Source organism: Chelonia mydas, chromosome 16 (assembly GCF_015237465.2).
Source record: "Chelonia mydas isolate rCheMyd1 chromosome 16, rCheMyd1.pri.v2, whole genome shotgun sequence".
NCBI classification, from domain to species: domain Eukaryota; kingdom Metazoa; phylum Chordata; order Testudines; family Cheloniidae; genus Chelonia; species Chelonia mydas.
In genome coordinates, this window is record NC_057857.1 from 21,488,952 (window position 1) to 21,505,296 (window position 16,345).

Below are 16,345 nucleotides of genomic sequence, written 5' to 3' on the forward strand. Positions count from 1 at the left end.
AATTTTCCATAAAACCTATATTGACTGGCGTTTATTATATGCCTGTCTTTTCAGTCTTTATCAATTGAATCCCATATCAGTTTTCCATTATTTTGTCTAGGATGAATGTCAGGCTATCAGGCCTCAAGTTACTCAGATCATCCCACTTGCCCTTTTTGAAGAGTGGCACAATATTAGCACTCTTCCAGTCTTCTGCAATTTTGTCAATATTCTGAGACTTAGTCAAAATTATCAGCAGGCCAGAGATCTCCTCAGCCAGCTCTTTTAGGACCCTTGGGTGCAAGTTATCCAGGCCTTGCTGGTTTAAATGCTTTTATCCCTGGCAGATATTACTAATGGACTGGGAAGTAGTTAATCATCCTCATGTGATAGGAGTGATTTCATGGCATGAATTAAGGCAGCAGCTATACTTGTCTCCTAGGGATTCTCTAGTGCAGTGGTTCTCAAAACCAGTCCGCCGCTTGTTCAGGGAAAGCCCCTGGCGTGCCAGACCAGTTTGTTTACCTACCGCGTCCACAGGTTCGGCTGATTGCGGCTCCCAGTGGCCGCGGTTCACCGCTCCAAGCCAATGGGGGCTACAGGAAGTGGCATGGGCCAAAGGGCATGTTGGCCGCCCTTCCCGCAGCCCCCATTGGCCTGGAGCAGCGAACCGCAGCCAGTGGGAGCCGCGATCGGCCAAACCTGCAGACGCGGCAGGTAAACAAACCGGTTCAATGCGCCAGGGGCTTTCCCTGAACAAGCGGCGGACCGGCTTTGAGAACCACTGCTCTAGTTAATGTTCCTAAAGCATTTTATAAGTATGATGCATTTCTCTCTTTGGCTTTCCTAGCCAAGACATCTACTCCTCATCGTTGTCCAGCCTCCAATCCCCAACATCAGCAAATCGCTGCATTGTTGCTTTTGCTTTAGCTAAACTGCATGAATTGGTACTTGAATACTCTCCTAGTGTGACACTCTGTATCTCGGGGGACACCCTGCACCCCCATGTTCATCCTTATAATACGATTGTTTGTATCCAATGCAAAGTCTGTCATGTCAGGTGTCTTCGAAAGGTTCATGATACACTGAGCATTGTTGTTATAGTAATGTTATGGATTGTAATTTAATGTATATAGTTCTGAGGCTGAAAAAGTGTCCTCATGGCTTAAAACAAGCCGAGGCAAAATACTCCAGGAGCACAGGGGCAGTTCACACCTCATGAGGGCATGTTTGGGACAAACCCAGCCCAGCCTCACAGAAACAAAGGACACTGGCCTAGGCAGCAACAAAAGGATCTATTGGACTCTCTAGTGAGTCACCCCCCTTCCCTTGGTTAGTTTGGGACTACAATGAGGTAATGCTCACCTGACTCTGAAGGGGGGGGTGGCACAAAGCCAAGAGGGAAAAAAGGACATGATAAAAGGGAGAGACATTTGCCATGCTCTCTCTCTTCCATCTCCATCTACAGACACCACCACCAAACAACTGAAGCACTGATCAAAGGGGAGAGCCTGGACAACCAGCCAGCCTGTGGTGAGAAGCGTCTAAGTCTGCAAGGGCACTGAAAGTGTTAAGATCAGCCCAGAATGTGTTTTGCTTTTATTTCATTTGACCAAATCTGACTTGTTATGCTTTGACTTCTAATCACTTAAAATCTTAAACTATCTTTTGTAGTTAATAAATTTGTTTGTTTATTCTACCTGAAGCAGTGCGTTTGGTTGGAAGGATGTCAGAGACTCCCCTTAGGATAACAAGCCCGGTACATATCAATTTCTTTGTTAAATTGATGAACTCATAGAAGCTTGCAGCGTCCAGTGGGCATAACAGGATAGTGCAAGATGGAGGTTCCTAGGGTTGTGTCTGGGACTGAAGACATTGGCTAGTGTCATTCGGTTGCACAATCCAAGCTGTGGCTAGCCCAAAGTGCTCACTCACGTAGCTGGAAGCAGCTGACATGCTAGAGGCTGTGTGTGAACAGCCCAGGAGGGGGGTTCTCAGAGCAGGGTCAGGCTGGCTTCCAGAGTTGAGGATTGGAGTAACCTAGCAGACCTCTGGTCCAGATACCACCAGGGGAACGTCACAACTAGCCTTGGCTCAGACTCTGCCTCCCTTTCATCCGTGCAGCCTTCACCACATGAAAAAAGAGGGAACAGACACAGGCATAACTGAGCGGGGAGCTTGGCCTCTGCCGTTTTACTTTAATAATCAGCTGCACAGCGTAGTGATGTGAGTGTCTTTCCTGTGCTGTGTGTGCAGTGCGGGGCACTGCTGGACCAGCTGTGCTTGCAGCCAGCAGCTTGACTCAGTGGAAGCAACCACTTCACCACCTAGAACAAAATGGGGGGAGGGATATTGCCCATAATTCCTGCCCCCCACTGAGTTAATCCCTAAACTCCAAACCTCAGCCACCCTCAGCACCATTAGAATCCCTAGCAGCTTGGACAGCCCATGGAAGCGTATAAACAAGTCAAGCTGTCAGCACTCACAGAGGCTCTGCTGGGCCAGGAGTCAGTGGATCAGCAGCTCATCTCGACTGGTTTTTGAATGTTCTTTTTGGAGACAGCACGTAAGCAATGCCGGCAGTGCCTCAGCACGTATCTCTGGAGGAAAGTCAGGAGCTGGGATCTGCCCTGAAGGAGAGCGGCTTACCCTCCTACGCCACCCAGCTCAGGAGCCTTGTGTTTTGCAGCTCAGAGCTCCCACACCATGGGACCTGGCTACCACCTAACCCTGCTTGCAACATAGTGCAGGGCTTGAAGTGTGCTCCAGCCCTGCAAACATGGCTAAATATGCCACCCGGTCCCAGCTGCTCGTCAAGACCAGACAGTGCTGTGTGGAACAACTGGGTCCCGCTTTAGCAGCTTCTCGCAGAGTAGCTGGGACCTTACGTGCGTTTGCCAGGAACATCTGCTCAGCTTAGACTCAAACACCCCAGCTGTACAGGGCTGTGCGACTGGGACAGCACCGGGGAGTCCTCCACACTAAACCCCTCCTCTAGCGCTGCAAAGCTTGGGTGGGCTTGGCCTACAGGAGGGTCTGTTAGCCCAGCATTTCCTTTGCTCTCCCTTCATCCGAGGGCCTGGGACAGCCAGCATCAGCTAGTGTGACAAAGCTCTGTCCTTGCCTCCGTGGGTCCCGCGTTTCCTGGCGGATTTCGCTAGCCTCAGAGGCTCACTGTGACCCTCCACATAACCTTCTTTCTCTAGAGACAAGGGTCACAGTCTACTGAGCCATTTCCATCATAAGCCAGCAAGGGAGGGGAGGAGAAGTTATCCTTCCTTGCACAGTCTCTGTTGTCTCCCAGTCTCAGTGATTAATCAGGGGGCAAAGGTGTGGGGGGGGGGGGCGGAGCCCAGGCCCACCCTCTACTCCGGGCTCCAGCCCAGGGACCCTAATAGTATCAGCTATGGTAGCTGACCTTTTAGAAACATGACACGTACAATTCCCTGGGCTACTTCCCCCACAGCAGCCCTCACTTCCTCAAGCTCCACTTCACCCTCACCTCAGGGCCTCCTTCCCTGTGCCTGATATGGTGTGTACTATCAGCCTCTCCACCAGCACAACTTCCTCCCACAGCTCCTGACATGCACCCCCGCCTGACTGGCTGGGAGGCTTTTCACTAGTTTCAGCCAGCCCCGATGGGCTTCAGGTGTCCCAATCAACCTAGCCTTCTCCCTGCCTTCCGGAAAGTTCTTAATTGGCCCCAGGTGTCTTAGTTGACCTGGAGCAGCTTTCATTTCACTTAACCTGGTACAAGGGATTTGTTTAGCCTGCAGCTAATAGATCGATCTCCCACTACTTTTCTATAGCCATCTGGGCTTGCCCCGTCACACTAGTTACTGAGGTGCAGTGCCCAGTGCTGCCTGAAGATGCGAGAACTCGAGCAGTACAGCGCGCAGGACCGGAGAGGAGCCAGGAAATTGATGATGGTTAAAAACTTCCCCACCATGGGGCTCCATGATTCCTTTCAGCCCTCATCATCATCACTGCCTGGCAGCTCCCCGCCCTGCTCGTGCGATGCGATGCTTCCAGGGAGAGGGGTGGGTGTTTTTTCCAGTGCAAACCAGGAGCCTCTCAGAGTGTTTACACATTCTGGGGCCTGTACATTGCAGGCTGCTGAGTTAGTGACAGACAAATAACCAGGGCCATTACGAAACACGTGCTCTTGTGTTGACACATTTAGAGACAGGCTCACCAATGCCATTCACCTCTCACATTCTCCCCCCCCCCCCCAACATGCCCCACAAAGTCCCCGTTGCTCCCCACCCCAGCCCCCGCCCCCCCCCCCCCGGCTCTCCTAGCCTCGCAGGGAGAGAGTCCTGTTTCTCCTCCTTGTAGGGAGGGATCAGGCAGAGAAGCCTCTGGTGGACCACCCAGCTGGAGCGGGAGCTCAGCTTGTTGATACAATTAGTCACTTAGTGCCTAATTCGCTTCTCCCTTGCTATCAGCTGGGCCCTCTCCTGATGCAGGTGGAGCTGACCCGTTAATCAGCCCTGTGTTGGCGCAAGCCTTGCAACTACTAGAAAATACCAACTTTTTTTTTCCCTTCCAGCTTCTTTTTAGGCAGGTACAGCTGTGCTGCCTCAGTTTCCCTCCAAGTGGTTGGGTAGTTAAGTTGTCCAGCCAAATTAAGTACTCCACCTCCCTTGTCTAACCCAAGGTCCGAGCAAGACAAAAAGCAGCCCATTCCCCTCCCCAGGGTCTGCGTGACGCCCTCCCCTCTTGCTGTATGGGGTATAATCACACCACCTCGAGCTGACTCCTCTGAGACACATGGGAATTCATTTCCACCTCCTATCAGGGGCTGCACTCTGGAGCCTAGACATCTTCTCCAGCCTCACATTGTCTCTTTGACCTTCCCCAGAGATACCTTCCTCATCTCCCTCCGTAAGAACTGTCAAGGAAAAGCCCCTCGGTGACCAGCCCCCAGCTCTATCCACAGCGGGGCTCTGTACCAGCATCATCCTGGGAATCCTTAGCCTTCCTCTTCAGCCTCCTCCCAGACGCTGCTGCACCACACACACCCTCAGACCTGGGCGCTCTAGCTCTGTTTGGCCATGCCCACACTCCCTCAGCTGGCACCACTGAAGACCCAAACGCTAATCTCTCTCTATGAGGAGGACTGGGAGCTTATTGATAGTCCTGCCCTCTTTCCCAGCGTTCCTTACTGGCACAGGCCCCTCTAAGAACTCCAATCCCCAGAACACCTTGCCATTTGAACAAGGTTGTACCCGGCCTTATGCCTGCCAGGCGCGTCTTCTTACAGTCCCCAGAATACTGGTTTCCAAACAATTTCCTCATTTTAAAAAAAACATATCATGGCAAAAGAGTTCAAGTTGACACAATGTCACTCAAATTCCCTCCTCCCAGAAGAACTGGGCCCTGAGGCTGCTGGAAGGACAGGGCTGGGAACCTGGGCTCTGATTTACATGCACATACGTCCTATTACTAAGGGCATAAAATCTGATAGTGTGTTTCCTGCCACTCTGCAAGGAGTGTGGGGTTTGGGCCACTCAGGCCTGGCGAGCCTGTGCAGGACCAAGGAGGGGCCTGTACCCCCTGACTGCCCAACCAACTCAAGTGAAAAGCTTCAGTGCACCAGCATGCTCAAGTAAAGGGATTTGTCTGTGTGGACAGGCCTCAAGCTAGGGGCAACACTCAGATTATAACTCAGGTTACCATGGCCGTGAACACAAGCCCTCTATGTTAGTGCAGCTGCTCGCACGATAGGCCCCGATCACATTGGCCTCAGGAACGACCCTCGTACCAATCATTTCCCAGCACGTACAATGGGAGTAGGAGCAGGCCCCTCTATCCCGGGCATGTATTTATAGATGTTTTGTTTCGTTAGGTGTTTATTGACATGAGAAATAATGCTTCCCACTCTACTCAGCACTGACAAGGCCTCAGCTGGAGTATTGTGTCCAGTTCTGGGCACCGCACTTCAGGAAAGATGTGGATGAATTGAAGAAAGTCCAGAGGACAGCAACAGAAGCGATTAAGAGTATGTCTACACAACAAAGAAAAACCCACAGCTGGCCCGTGCCAGTCAACTCAGGCTCACAGGGCTTGGTCTGTGGTGCTGTTTCGTTGCTCTGTAGACTTCCAGGCTCGGATGGGAGCCTGGGCAGGGTGGGAGGGTCCTGGAGCCTGGGCTCCAGCCTGAGCCCAAAAGTCCACACAGCAATGAAACAGCCCCGAGCCTGAGCCCCGTGTGCCTGAGTCAGCTGGCACAGGCCAGCCAGGGTTTTTTTCTTTGCTGTGTAGACAGACCTTAAATGTCTAGGAAATATGACCTGCAAGGGAAGATTGAAAAAATTGAGTTTATTTAGTCTGGAGAAGAGAAGACTGAGCGGGGACATAGCTGTCTTCAAGTATATAAAAGGTGGTTATAAAGAGAAGGTTGATATATGACCTCCTTATCCACTGAGGACAGGACAAGAAGTGATGGGTTTAAATTGCAGCAAGGGCGGTTTAGGTTGGACATTAGGAAAACCTTCCTAACTGTCAGGGTGGTTCAGCACTGGAATAAATTGCCTCGGGAGCTTGTGGAATCTCCATCAATGGAGATTTTTAAGAGTAGGTTAGACAAACACCTGTCAGGGATGGTCTAGATAATACTTAGTCCTGCCTCAGGGCAGGGGACTGGACAAGATGACCTCTCGAGGTCCCTTCTAGTGCTACATTTCTACGATTCTATGAAACCAAAAGAAAGACAGACACACTAAAACCAAGAGACTAAAACTGAAAGCCCTGACACAGCAGTCCACCAAGCACAAAAATTCAATTTTAATTTTTCCTAGAAAGAATGAAACTGCAGCCTGAAAATAGGAACAACCATGTTTTATTTTGTTGGACACACAATCGTAGCTGCCCATGGAAAAATGATCAGATTTATTCCCCCTGCTCACTTGAAATAAGTTGCTAAGTAAACCCACAGTTGTAGCCTTGGCTCGGCTTGTTCATTAAAACCCCTGATCCTGCAACAGGATTAGTGCAGGCACAATGGTCTAATTGGAGGATCCGGACCTAAATTCATGCACATCTTAATATCGGCCATGTTTTCCCAGCCCTAATTGCAAGGGAAGACTCCTAATAGAGTTGAGGTGAAGTCCTGGCCCATTCACCTCACACTGACATTGATAGGCCAGGATTTCACCCCTGGTTGGAAAATGGAGAGACCCTCGTTAGCTCTAAAAAGAGGAGTACCTGTGGCACCTCTCGGAAGCTTATGCTCAAATAAATTGGTTAGTCTCTAAGGTGCCACACATCCTCCTTTTCTTTTTGCAGACACAGACTAACACGGCTGCTCCTCTGAAACCTGTCAGCTCTAGGCGCTGGGAAACCTGCAGGTTTCTGCGGAAGCTGAGGTCTCGCCCACTGCTGCTGCATCTGAACTTTCTCCAGGGAGCTGTCTACCGCTGCACAGAGCCCTACACCTCTAAGGAGGATTGGAGCAGTCCCACAGGTGTCCCTCCAGTTCCAACAAAACAAGACGTCACAGTGCCCCTAGCGCTATGGTAATACAAATATTAATAACAATAGGAGAGTGCATTGCAGCATGTAACCCTTTTGAATATGCACACACACTATATATATATACACCTGAATAGGGGCTGAAGCCAGGGGTGAAAGTAAGTTAGAGGACTTACTGGTACGCCAGAGTCCTGAGCAGGGGGAGTGGCCTCAACCAGAAGAGGCAGGGCCTTAAATCCCCGGGGCCTTTAAATCTTGATTTAAAGGGCCAGGGCTCCAGCTGCGGTAGTGGCGGCTGGGAGCCCCGGGCCCTTTAAATCACCCCCGAGCTACCAGCTGCAGAGGCGGCTGGGAGCCCCAGGGCTTGGGGGCGATTTAAAGGGCCCAGGGCTCCGGCCGCTGCTGTCGCCCCGGCCCTTTATATCCCCTCCAGAGCCCCGCCGCCGCTACCCCAGGGCTTCGGCAGCAGGGCTCAGGCGGGGATTTAAAGAGCCCTGGGAGGGTAGCAGGGCCTGGAGCTCCGGGGCCCTTTAAATCCCTGCCAGAGCCCCGCCGCCACTACCCCAGGGCTCAGGCAGCAGGGCTCAGGCCGGGATTTAAAGAGCCCCGGGGCAGTAGCAGCGGCTGGAGCTTTCGGGCCCTTTAAATCCCCGCTGCAGCCCTGCCGCTGCTACCCCAGGGCTTTAAATTGCCCTCTCGGAAAGCCGGTCCTGGTACGGCACACCAGCTCTTACCAGTACGCCATACCGGGGCGAACCGGCTTAGTTTCACCTCTGGCTGAAGCACTACAAATTCTATTGTAAACACAGCTAATTCAGAGGAAAAACCACCCCCTTAAGGGAGGAACCAAGGTGTTTCCCAGACAAACCCTCCAGGCTAAGAATGCTGGATCTGGCTGCAAGCCACAGAAGGGAGGAATGCCATGAGATTGCAGATCTGCTCTGCAAAGGGAGGCTGTAAAAAAGCATTGTGGGGTCCTAGGGGCTGTTATCAGAATTGGACCTGCAAACTTACCCTAACTATGAGCTCAACTGTGAAAAGTGAGTGAACGTTTGTAAAATGTTCATACACCAGCCCATGTTAATGGGGAAACGTGCACAAGAGAGACAAACAGACTAAATTGGTGAAAACAAAAAGCCTTCCTAATACAGCTCAAGGACTGTGTTACGCTCATGCCTCGTAAACAAGAAAAGTGTGGGACTAAAAATTAATGAACCAGAATTGGTGTGTTGGAAATTAGGCCTAATTGGTAAACAGTAACGAGGGGATGGGCTATTCCACTCATCCCTCTCTTTGGGGTCTGAAATGGAAAGACTTTGAAGGAAAAATCAAGCAGAAGAAGAAGCAAACACAACTGCTGGCTGGGAGATGCATGGACCGGAAAGAGCGAGCTTCACCATTATGCCTGGCACCCCCACCAGGATCTACCAAACCCCACTGGGCCTTTGTCGGCCAGATCCTGAGAGATGTCTAGAACAGACTGGGCCAGAAACAGGGGCCCAGATGACATCACCAGCTCCACTGGCCTTGGCTAAATCCTAAACACCACCTGGAATGTGAAACTTTGTTCCCGCTCCTATGTGTTCTTTCTCCTTCCTCACCTTATTTCTTCTCTTTCCTATCCCCCTCCTTTTTCCTTCTGTCAAATGCGAGTCTGGTGTAGCCGGCCAAAACTGCACCTTTGGCAACGCTGCTGTGAGCCTGTGACCAAAAAGGCAGCGAAAAGCAATGCCCTGAACGGCCTGACGCTGGTACGAGTTTGCCAGGTGTGGAGTGGCTGATAAGAATGTGTTTTCCTGCCTGTGTGCCTCCAGCTGGAATGCAGTTAATTTTGATGCACTAGCTACACTGAAGCCAGCTCCCTCTTCTAGGCTCTTCAGTTACACTGGAAGGAAAAGTGGTGCAAAGAGAGTCCTGTCCCTGAAGTCAGCAGCTCTGATGATCCCAGCTGGGGAGCAGGTCTGTTGACCTAGATTTGATGAGAACCCCCCACTCAGCTTGGTGCATGCACTCCTCTTCCCAGACGTTAACGGCCACTCTTCCTGGAGCACCCTTCACCCTCCATCTCCCTGCAACATGGCAGAGTGTTGCTAAGCTACCTTCCTGGGTTTTGCTCTCGTCCCAGCGTCTATCATCCCCATTCTCCATCCGCTGCCGTCACGCTCCCTCCCAGTTGCCCCTCATTGCTTAGAGCTGGAAAGTTGAGACCGTGCATCTTCCCATGTTTGGGTGTCCATGGGCCACAGCCATTCATCACTTGAGCAGAAAACACATGGTGTCCTTGCCAGTGGCCACTAGGCTAAGCCTAGCTCTGGGCTCATTCCAAGACACACCCTTGCATAAACATACGACACAGACCCTCTCCCCTAGCCAGGCTCTCTGTCCTACAGGCTGGCAAGGGAGGCAGAGGGAGCACTGGGAGGTCTATTTCACCTCTATTACACCCAGGAGGTGCTCAGGGACTCCTGTGGTGGGGGGCCAGAGAAGGGCTTGCACACCCAGCTAGAGCCACTCCTTAATCTTGGATGCTTTCCAGTTAGCAGGTCTGACCGGAGAGGATGGAGGTTTGAGGCTGGCTCTGCCTGGCAGCTGTCATGGCCCTGGTAAGGCCCCCACTGCTGTTTGGGTCCCACAGGCTGGACCCAGGTGCTTCTCTGCTTTCCTGATTCTGAACAGAGTCCAGGCTCTGCCTCTGGCTTTGGGTTTCTAGGGAGACTCTTGGGGTGCAGATTCTCCTAGAACTCATTTTGGAGAGCCCCCAGGCCAACTGCCTAGCTCCTGAGACAAATACCAGCTTGCCAAGCCCTCTTCCCCTGGTTGCTTCAGCACACCTTCCCAGAACTGCAAATATGTGGGCGCACTGGCTTACAGCTCATCTCGTCTAGGACACATGACAGCTGAGCATATAACACACAGGCTTTGCAAAAGGGGTTTCTAAACACAATTACGCTTCACTTTAGACCACAGAAGAGAGATACAGATGTAAAAAAAACCCAACAAAACACCGGTACATCATTCCCTGCCTCAGTTTCCTCACCACTCAAGTGTTCTTTGGGATTTGGGTCAGTTTCCTTTCAGCATTCTCAGGATCTCCCACCTGCAGCTCATGGCTCTCTGACCCCAGCACCCAGTTTCCTTCTGCCCTCTCTAAGATGGCCAGTGAGAGGCCCTCCCTTCCTTTTATAACTTCCAGTCCCCTTTGTCAGGTAGGGTTGCCAACTGCCTCAGTCCATCAATGGCTATTAGCCAGGATGGACAGGGATGGTGTTCCTAGCCTCTGTTTGCCAGCAGCTGGGAATGAGCGACAGGGGACAGATCACTTGATGATTCCCTGTTCTGTTCATTCCCCCTGGGGCACCTGGCACTGGCCTCTGTCAGAAGACAGGACACTGGGCTAGATGGACCTTTGATCTGACCCAGTAGGGCCATTCTTATATTCTTATGTCTAACCACGCAAACCCAAACACCCTTGCCCTGCCCCCTGCCCTGCCCCACCCGAGGCCCCACCCCTTCTCCAAGGCCCTGCCCCACTCACTCCATCCCCACTCCCTCCATCACTCACTCTCCCCCACACTCATTCACTTTCACCAGGCTGGGGCAGGGGGTTAGAGTTGGTGTGGAAGGGGGTGCCGTCTCTGGGAGGGGGCTCAGGGCTGGGGTAGGGGATTGAGGTGTGGGAGGGAGGAGGGATGTGGGCTCTCGGTGGGAGTTTGGGTGCAGGACGGGGCTCTGGGCTGGGGCAGGGGGTTGGGGTGCAGGAGGGGGTGCGGGCTGTGGGAGGGAGTTTGGGTCCAGGACGGGGCTCAGGGCTGGGGCAGAGGATTGGGGTGCAGGAAGGGGTTTGAAGTGCTGGCTTTGGGCGGGAGGGTCAGGGTGAGGCAGGGGCAGGGGGTTGGGGTGCAGGAGGGGGTTCGGGGTGCAGGGTCTGGCCAGGCAGCACTTATCTTGAGTGGTTCCAGGTCGACAGCACAGTGGGGCTAAGGCAGGCTCCCTTTTAGCAGCCTAAAATCTCCCAGTTTGGCTTCAGTAGCCTCCGGGGGGGATACAGCCCGATTCCGGGAAGGTTGGCAACCCTGTTGTCAGGTGGCCTCTTGTCAGCCTCCAATTCCAACAGGTGATCAGTTGCCTGGTTACCAGCCCACTCTACCAAACCAGTTTCCTTTCTGTGGCCAGCTGTGGCCAGCAGTGCTGCCATCTGAATAGCCGCCCACCAAGGTTTAACAACCCTCCGTTGTTACCCCTCTGCAAGGCTCAAGAGTTTCTCCTGACATCTCCTGTGTGCGTGCTCCATATGGAGGCTACAGAACCAAGGTGAAGGCACCAAGGTGAAGGGTCTTGCAATGGAAATGGTGCTCAGAAAACAAACCAAGGTTGTTGTTTGATCGGGATACATATAAAGTTCATAACAGCAAACGGAATTAATAAGTTGTATATAGACAAACTCCCCACGTTGCCACAGCACCCCTGGCACAACTGCCTAGAGTCCCTGTGGGACCCAAATGAGCAGCCTATCCCACCACATAGAAACGAGGGCCTTTCACATCTAGGTTGGAAATCCACCGGGTAGCAGAGACTGAAAGTCATTACCAGCTTGAGGCTGCTGGGTGGCCCTAGTGAGAGGAGTTTGGTGGGTCTCAGTCCAGCTCCCAGTCCCCCATCACACTACTCCCCACTGCAACTAGCACAAATCATCAGCCCTGCTGGGAGTCCCAGCAGAGAGGACAAGGACTGAACAGGCCCCAGGGCCAGGCTCCAGGGAGGGTCCTTCCAGGATAGGCCTGAGTCATGTTCGCAGCGTGTGGGCAGAAGCGTGTCCCTTCTCAGCCCATGCTACCAGTCCAGTGCTAAGCTCCCATTCATTTTTTATTTTCTGTCCAGTATCTTCCCCTCCTGGTCCAGCCTCCAAACACGTTGCTTTGCCTTTCCCACTCACCTACAATGCTTTGTGTTCTGTGATTTTGCTGGAACATTTGGGGTTTCTCTGAAGGAAGTTGCAGAGTGGAAAAGCAATTTTCCTTTGTATAAATTCCCTGGAGAATATGTGGAATGCAAAGCAGCTGCGGAACTAGTGAAAGCCACAGAGCTTAATAAAAACAGGTCTTGAGGGGAAAGCAGAGAGGTTCGGATGTCTGAAGAACCTGGCAAAGGCCCCTCTGGTTCTGATCCAGTAGGTTTCTACCGGAGAAGTGGGATTGTTAGGGCTTTCTGCAGCAAAGCCTGTATTGTTGTGGAATGTGCTACCTGATTTGAAGGGAATAAGATGATGGGTGGCACGTCACATAGGCTGGGGAAGGCTGTGCCTTCCCAAACAGCACTGCCTGGACCCACCCATGCTTCTCCCCAAAGCCCCCTCCTGCTTGCCCTTCCCCCTTGGCTCCAGCCCAGGCAGGCTGCTCCTCTTCAGGGAAGCGGGCTGGGGCTAGGGCGGCCGGGACTTGGGGGGAATGGGGCACTGGGGCTGGGGGGCCATGCGCCACCTGCCTGCCCTGCGCTTAGGGGCTTTGGGGGCCAAGTGCCGCCCGCCCGTCCTGTGCTTGGCAGGGCTGGGGAGGGGGGCGCGCACAGCCTGCCTGCCTGCCCTGGGCTCACAAGCCAGGGAGGGGGCCGTGATTTGCCCATCCACCTGGCGCTCTGGGGCTGGGACAGGGGGCAGGGACTGGTGGCCGTGGGGGAGGAGGGGCCCTCTGGCAGGGGAAAGGGGACAGGTCCTCTGGCAGAGGCTAGCCTCCCCCAGCCAGCAGTTCACATGCCGCCCATGAATAAGATCATTGTTTATATGCTATGGTTATAGGCTCACCAGTTAATCTGATCAGAAGGTAATAAGGGTCTTGTCCCAGAATCAGACTACACAGAGTTTTGCAAGGACCCTCAGGGCATACGACAAGGATGCTGACACTGAGAACAAAATACAGCCTTAAAGACGTTTATTGAGCTAAATGGAAAAGTAATCACTCAGAACGACAAAGGACGCAATGTTGTTCTAGCAACCCTTGCGGTATTATTTACTATAACATTTCCCAGCTGAACACACCCAAACCCTTCCTTGGTAACCTGGCGGTGAGCGACAAGGGACCAACCTCGTCTCTGGCGTGCCAAGAGTCCGACGGGCCAGGTTCCTCAGTTCTCGAGTGGGAGGTGAAGAACTTAGGAGAAGTTACAGAGCTAGAAAGCTATCGAGGGACTCAAGAGAAACTAACTTAAAAACTGATTAAAAACTAACCATGGGGGGTTATCCCTCTTCCAGAGCCTGAGCACCATGTGCCCACCTCCCCCATCCAAACTTACTTTCCTCACCCACATACTATTGGGATGTCCTTACTCTCTAGGCTGGCATGTTCCTATGTATTAATAACAATGAGCTCGTTCTCACAGTTGTTATTTCTGGAATCCAATTATTATTTATTATGTCTGCCAGTCCAGTGCTGTGCTCCCATTGCATTTTTATTTTCTACCCCATCTTCCCTTCCTGGGGCAGCCTCCAAACACATTGCTTTGCCTTTCCTAATCACCTACAATGCTTTGTTTTCCGTGATGTGGCTAGAACACTTGGGGTGTCTCTGAAGGAAGACCGGTTATTTCCATGTTCTTTGTGGGGTCTCTGTTATATTTAGAGAGGGCATTAACTTGGGTAGGCCATCGATCAGTGCCAAAGGTCTAACTTGCTTTAACTCGTAAGTGAAATGACTCACTTATCCAGGCTAAAGGTCACAAACATAGGTATGGCAACTTGCTTTAGCTCCTCACAGAGATGACACTGTAGATTCTTTGCATTACTGCCAAAAATATTCTAGTGTAAATCTACAAATCTATAAATCTATTTTAATCAAACAAATAATCAAACCCATAAGAGAGGATATAAGCAAGGAAGCAAGCCAGCCCTCTGGGCTACAAATTCCTTATACTGTAAAGGGAGTCCCTGTAAAGTGCCCATCACATTCAAACTCATTCTAACGAACGATGGGCCTGGGAGAAATCCCTGAGTGGAGCTCTGCCCTCCCCACATCCCCTGACCCATTTATAGCATTGCTAACCTCAAGCTTCTCAAATTCATGAGACAGCACATTCAAACTCATTCTAACTAATGATTGGCCCCTGAGTGGAGCTCTGCTCTCCCCACATCCCCTGACCCATTTACAGTATTGCTAACCTCAAGCTTCTCAAATTCATGAGTCAGCCTCCAGAACGCATGAGATTGGCTCTCAAATCATGCCATTTTTTTTTAAAAAATAGATCGTTCGCATGTTGTAATACATTTCACTTGCCTTCTAGCTTTTGCACCCTTGAGGTGCACTCAAGTCATGTTTTTGCGTTTTTCTCTGCAATCATGAAGGCTAGAAGCTAACTGATCTTTTAAACGAAAGCTGGGAGTCTCATGAAATCACCTGACTCCAGGAGCTGGAGCTTGAAGAAAAACACCAATTATCACAAGACTCATAAACTCATGAGAGCTGGCAGCACTATGGTGGGCCCATGCTGGAGCACAACATCGGCAATAGCCCCAACCCCCACTGTTTCAAGTGTGTGAGTCCCCAAAACCCATCATTAAATAATAACGTTGGGATTCTGCTGTGGCCGTCTCCTCTTGGAGCCCTGAGGGTCACATTCACTGCACCTTTTCAAGCTTTACCATGCAACCCGGAGGGCTAGAAATGGACTTTTTAAAAAAAAAAAATGGAAGCTGAGATTCTCCCACAATCTCTTGATGCCAGAACCAGGGGCTGTGAATGAGAGACGTCACATAGCATGAGACTCACTACAAAATCACAACAGTTGGCAACACTGGGGCAGTGAGTGACCCCAGCGAAAGTGCCGCTGTCACCACGCCAACAAAGCAGACACAGGTGACTTCTTGGCCCCCAGCCCCGGGAGGAATAAGCACTTGAGAGTCTCCTGTTATACAAAGCAAAGGAAATTCTCTGCCTGGATCCAGCCCCATGCAGAGCTTCCTGCCAGGGTGAGAAGAATAGGCAAAGGCTCGATAAAGCCCAGCGGCGGGAGGGTGCAGCACGAGATAGTCTTAACAGCGCACTTCTGCAGAGCCCCAACAGGAACCATCTGGGCAAAGCACACAAAACTCAGACAGCAGCTCAGAGGTCAGGCTCCAGCCCAGCAGGAGTGGCTCCAGCCCAGCTCTCACCCTAGGCCAGCCCTGCCTGTAGCTTGCAAGGCCCATCTTGCCAGTTTTAAAGCCCTGGCTTCACAACAGAGCAATGAGCAGGTCTGGTGAATGCAACCAGCCACTGAGACATCCCCAGGGGGTCTGCTCCTCTCAGAGCCTGGCCTGGAGGCATCAAGAGCCAGTAGGCCACAGATTACAAGCTGCTTAGGTAATAACATGACCCCTATCACTGGAGTTGCTGAGACCCTCGCAGACTTTCTCATCACAACATCCCTGTGAGGCAGGGCAGGGCTACTATCCATTTGTACAGAGAAGGAGTTGACACACACACAGAGGCTAAGTGACTTGCCCAAGGGCACACAGGAAGCCTGTGGCAGAGCAGGGAATTAAACCCAGCTCTCTTAAGTCTCAGGCTAGCACTCTAACCACTACACCATCCTTCCTCTCAACACCCTGGCCTCCTGCTGCTTTAGCTGGGCTGAGAGCCCCAGGAGCCTAGGAGTATAGTGCAGGGACACCTGCATGTGGAGAGGAAAGTCAAGATGGCCTGTGTCCAATGAGAAGCCCCCGGCCCAACATTTTATGGTTTTACTGCTAAACTCATCTCCTTTCCAGAGCCTTCAAGTGACCCAGGATGCCCCCACCCCTCACCTTGAGGGCCCCTTCCCTCGTGAGTCACTCCCAGGGGCCTGGGCAGGGTTAGCGAAGAGCCTCCATGACAACAGTTCAAAGGGAGGCCTGTTGGGACCAAGGCCTCCTTGGATGAGGCCC